Raw genomic sequence first — 6,000 nt, forward strand, 5'->3', positions numbered from 1 at the left:
CATAATATCCGGGACATGCATATAATTAAATAATTTCACTTCTCATTAATTTTAACCAAACATAGGGTGAGAGATAAATTTGATTTTTGGTTTATGCTATAAACATAGCAGGCTTTGATTCCAATTGTTAAAAATTTTTGTTTAGAAATTGACTTTGTTGTATAGTAGAAAATTAAAGAATTTTATAAAATCGAGTGGTTGTATTATTTATAGCAATAAATTTTAATCAAATTAGTATTTATACTTTGAGTTGGACGGTTTAGTTCATTTCTCGACTATCGACCAAAACGATCTTCTCTGATATTATCGAACTCTAGTTTGCTTAGAGTGTGGGCTCTAAATTCACAAAACGATTGCATAGAATGAAATTTTTTTTAATTTTCCCGCAAAAAAAATTAATTATCTCTTCAAAGAAAAAAATATATAAACTAAGCTATCAAGAATATATAATTTAACTTAGAATAAATTTCAACTATTTTCTAGCAGAGTAGCGGCGCTCAATATTCTTTTTAATGGATTAAGCTTTGTCCATTTATATAGAATAAAAAAACAAGAGTTATAGTTAAACACAAGTTAAATAAATAATATTATTTTAATAGAAAAATACAAATACTCACTTACTGGAATACTTAAGGGCGGTGGCAACCCTAGTGGTGGCACCTAGCCTCTAGGATTAAGGTTGCCGTCCACTTCTTGCCAGATAGGCCTTTGAACCTATCTCTTATTTTAGATATAATTATATGTGTTATCTGATCTTTAAACCAACTCATATAATTTTACTAAACCAATAACTATTTTTCTATTTTCTCAAAATATTATTTATTGATTTAATTTAATTTAATTATTTTTTCAATTCAATCATTTTCTCAATCTAATTCTAATTCCATTAAAATTATGATGACTTCACTGTATTAGAATCTACGAGTAAATAAATTTAATTAACTTGTTCACTAAAACCAAGGTTTTTAGAATGAGACAAATGGTTGAACAGGTCTAATCGATTCGACTAGTTTGTCTAATTCAATTAAAAAATCATTAAAAATAAAAAAATATTAAAAAATTGATTCGACCGCCTAGTTCAACTAATTTTTGTTTAGTTAAATAAGTTCGTACTAGTTCCCAAGTCAACTGGTTCAAATACACTTTTTAGATTGGTACTTCGGCCAAACAACCTTGACTAAAATTGAATGGTGACTAATTAATTTACTTTTCACTTTGAATTTCAATTATTTAATTACAATCAATTAAATAATATATTGAAGAAATTAATTTAATCTCTAATTCATCTCTTGTGTATTACGAGAAAACCCATTCATTGTGAATAGTGATACATGCGATCTATTTCTCTAATTCATTGTTTTCATTTGTTCATCACATCGATTCATTTGCAAACTGTCTAGAGTTATACCAAGCTAGCGGAGAGATCAATTAGACATTCCACTATATTACCTTGATTGAGCTCTCCCTTATTAATTACAATATTATTTCGTCTTGAAGTCATTCCACTATATTACCTTGATTGAGCTCTCCCTTATTATATACCATTACGAAAGCAACTAATCTAGTGCTTGTCCAATTATCTTATCATGAGTGTGTTACTCTCATAGGATATCCTTAATTTTTTTGCGTTAAAATTCATTCACCCAATATGATTATATTTTACCTCATGGTTGTAACCATTATTCTTCTTTCATGAAAAAGTCAAATACTAACATATAGTAATTAAATCATTCATCCTATACAAATGACCCATGGTCACGTTACTTTTCCATCTATTATGTAATGTCGATAAGAGGATATCCTTACCCTTTATTGGGCTATGAATTTTGCTATTATAAGTAAAGCTAAGTTATGTTTAAGTTGAATACCCAATGTACCGGCTTTCGGTTCTATTACCAATTAAACTCAGACTTTCAATATATCAAAGTATACGAGTCACACACACAAAGTTTGTCACTTACTCAGTATTGAGGTAAGCCACACTATGAATGTCACAAGTGAATAAATACATAAATTAATCTAGTATGTATTTTACTTGGATCCTGTCCGATGTACTACTAGTCCAAAAAATCACATTCATGTCTTTGTCTTTGTCTTTGGTGAGTCATCAGCTCCAATACTTAAGACAGAGTACTCCCTAATTGAACTTGATAGATAACATAATAGTATCTTAATCAATTTGCCCAATTTCGATTAGATTAAGGATCGTTTAGATTATCTACTAATATAAGTTGTCTTCTTGCATTATGATCCAACCACTTAATGCAACTTAATATTAGTTAAACGCTAGATAATCATTAATCTAATATTTGCTATCGTTTTAATATACATAGTTTTATTTCCAGAATTTAATCCTCTACTTTTTAAAATTTAAAATTTAGATCCATTTGTTAACATCGTTAAAATCCTTATGTTAAATTTGATGGTGTGGCATTTTAAAATTAAAAAAAAGTACTCCTTGGTATCCATGTAACAAAAATGACATTGTAATGGACTTGAATTTAATAGAGAATTATGACGGTGTTAACAATTCTTAAAAATTCACCTCAAGATATCGAATAAAATATTTAGACTAACTAATGACATTATAAAAGTTGAGGTACCCAAGTTATGTCAAAATTAAAATATAGAGATTAAGTCTCAAATTTAAGCAAAATATAGGGATCGAAACTATAATTTAACCATTCTCATATAAACTTAAACAAGTAGATAGATTAGAATTGAAATTTAGTGTAACACCCTTATACCCAACTCGATTACGGATTAAGTATAAAAGTGCTACATTGGTTTTCGAAACTATAATAATAATAATATCTAAATAAGATAACATTATAATTTGTACATATTAGTTCCGTTATTTCAATATATATATTTTTATTGGTATTTGGGATAAGCGAAATAAAAATTTTAACCATTCTTTCATTTAGAACAATTTACTAAAGTGAAATAAAGGTCATTGTGAAAAATGGGGAATACAATTGTGTAGGTTTCAGGAACCGTGTTTAAGTTTGAAATTCAAGGGACAATTTGCCAAATTAATTCCTAAAGTTTACCTAATTTAACCCTTTTTCAAATCTCAAAATTTTAAGCCAATTTAATTCAATTGTAAATCGTAATTAAGCATTCTAAAATCTAATTTTCTTATATCACTTAATTAACATTTAAACTATTTCACATGAATTAAGCAAACATGAGTTTCACATTTGAGTCCCATCACATTTAACCTTAATACACACACCTAGGTACATGCCATTTACTGAAACGATAGAAATTAATACTTTACCCCTTTCTCGGATCCACTAATGTAATGAGATGAGGTGCCTTCAGTCTTCAAAGATCCTTTTCTTCTACTTTTAACCTACGCGTAAAAACACGCGTTAAGCTATTGCTAGCTTAGTAAGTACAACTGTTATTTAGATCATAATCTATATTATAAATTATAACTTATTTATTATCACTACACAAAATCATTTAAATGATCTGCTTGTATTCATCACATATAATTTACCAATCAATTCACTCTTTTTTTTACAATTAGGTCCACATTTATTATTTACTCATTAAACACCAACTAAACATATTGATTTAATTATCATCTATATAATACTAGAATCACAAGATTTATTTTAAATTCTCATTTACTCCATTTAGCTAAAATTTTTGATAATTTACTTTACTTATTTCAACCATATATTTTCTTATTTTTTTCTCAATTTCATAACTTTTCAACACATATAATCCATATGATTCAATAATCACTAAAATAGTTTTGTACCTTTTTCATAGGCCTAGTAGACTTAATAGAACACACAGGATATACAAAACAGAATAGAATACCGTCGAAGCAGATAACAAAACACCGCTAAAGTGGATGATAGAACACCACCGAAGCGAATAAACAGAGAGCACAAATGTGCTAATCAGAGAGCACTGGAGTGTTAATAATCAGAGAGCACTAACGTGCTAATAATTAGAGAGCGCACTAAGATTCCTTAATGGCGTGCCACTAATCGCAATAGTTCTTATCTCGTCTACTTGGGCAAATCATAACATACACACGTCACTTTTACACTTTTTACCATTTTATCCTTATAACAATACTTCGTACAATTACATCTTCCTCTTTCTTTAACACATGTAACTTGTCTCAATATTTAATAATCTTCCATAATTTCACTAATAATTCTGATTATACATTTCACCTATCACTTTTACTTACTTTACAATTTAGACCTCATCATGACATTTCATGTAACAATATCTTTTCTTCCAATTTCAGTATATAACATATTTCATTTCTCTATTTAATTTCCATATTCCACCACAATTCTTATTATCATATTTATATATTATTCTTAGTCATTAGGTCATCAATTCACTAAATAGAACTTTCGTATCTTTTTAATACATGTAGCATGTTTCGCTATTTAATATAATTTCCATAATTCATCATTTATTCATATCTTATCTACCTTATACTACTTTTACATTTTTAACAAATTTTAGTCCCTGTAACGATAGTTTATTTAACATTATTTTCCTTGACAATAACACATGTATCATATCTCATATTTATTAATCTTCCATAATTTACTATTAATTCTTATTATATATATTTTCATATATCACTTTTACACACTTTACAATGCAATCCCTTTCTTTCTCATATTTTATTATATAATCCCACAAAATTACCACATCAATCTACTCATCAATTATGTACATATATCATTTCAAACACTCATTTTATTATTTATAAAATTATAGTTCTATTAACTTTTGCACCCTTATGAATTAATCCTTTGTACACTTTTAATCTTTTCCTTACTTTTCTTTAATTTTCTCTATTACATTTTACTTAATCAATTCATCATACCAATATACTCAATCATTATCACATTTTATTCTTTAATTATATAATATGTAAATTTCAAATTAAACACTATATCTAGATTTATCCTCAACAAATTTTACTTAATAATTCATCACATATTTAAAATAAACAAAACTTTAGTTGTACTTACAACTCAAAATATGGAATCAAGCTTTCTTCCTCTTCTTCCTCCTTTAGCTCCTCATTTGCTTTAACTCTTTACTTGTTTCTCACTTCCCTTCACTTTTCTTCATTTTTCCATATCAAAATACACAATATTTACACATTAAAATCATATTCACATATCATATTTCATGTTTTTCAAATAAAACTAACATGTATTTCAAGAGAAGTTTAACTTTCTTACCTTAATCACTTGTATTCAACACTAATGGTTATTTTATCTCTCCTCCAAGACAAGTATGGATGCATTTCTTTTAATAGTTGGGTAGTTACTACACTTCTCAACTAATTTTACTCACTAATCTTGAAGAAATTTGGAAGAAAATAGCTTGGTTGATTTGTATTTGATGAAAAGGACTAAATTGAAAAAAAAAGTTGAAGTGGTGTAAAAATGGTGGTTGACGTGAAACACTATGGCTGATGGCTTTTTATAGCCATTTCATCCTTTCTTTTCTCCATTTCTCTAGTTTCTTCCATCAATTTATCTATACAAAAATATCTTTTTATGTTATTTACCATCTTACCCTTTCCACTTAATTACAATTAAGCCATTACTTTTTCATAATTATTTTTTTAATTCTTTTACCATTTTACCCTTTCACTTTTCTATAATAACACCCATGTGTCCTATTTTTGGTATATTTTCACCTCTAGTCTCTCCTTCTTTTCATCAATTTAATTTAATCCTTCAACACTCAATTTTCTCACCTTGTCCCAATATTTTCCATAAATTTAATCGTTTCCCAAATAAATTTATATTAATATTTATACTTTTTCAAATATCTTATGCACCTATATTTTATGTCCCATAACTCTTTAAATTTCTAATTTGACTTTTCTCAAAATTTCGACAAATTTATTGTATATTTATCTTTGTTCAAGACTCTAAAAATTTTTAGGGATGTTACATTTAGTCATTATTTTCTCGGTTCAAAAGATAAAAA

At 27.2% G+C, this 6,000-nt stretch overlaps 1 long non-coding RNA gene across 1 annotated transcript; it reads right to left on the reverse strand.

The window, feature by feature from the left end:
* Nucleotides 1-2,863: 2,863 nt before the first annotated feature.
* On the reverse strand, nt 2,864-5,494 carry LOC105801555 (uncharacterized). Its single transcript, XR_001135992.2, has 3 exons — nt 5,241-5,494; nt 5,025-5,121; nt 2,864-3,358 (listed from the first exon to the last, which is right to left on the reverse strand). It is a non-coding gene; the product is annotated as an uncharacterized LOC105801555 (long non-coding RNA).
* Nucleotides 5,495-6,000: the final 506 nt, after the last annotated feature.

The sequence above is a fragment of the Gossypium raimondii genome, chromosome 11 (assembly GCF_025698545.1).
Source record: "Gossypium raimondii isolate GPD5lz chromosome 11, ASM2569854v1, whole genome shotgun sequence".
In the NCBI taxonomy this organism is placed as follows: Eukaryota; Viridiplantae; Streptophyta; class Magnoliopsida; order Malvales; family Malvaceae; genus Gossypium; species Gossypium raimondii.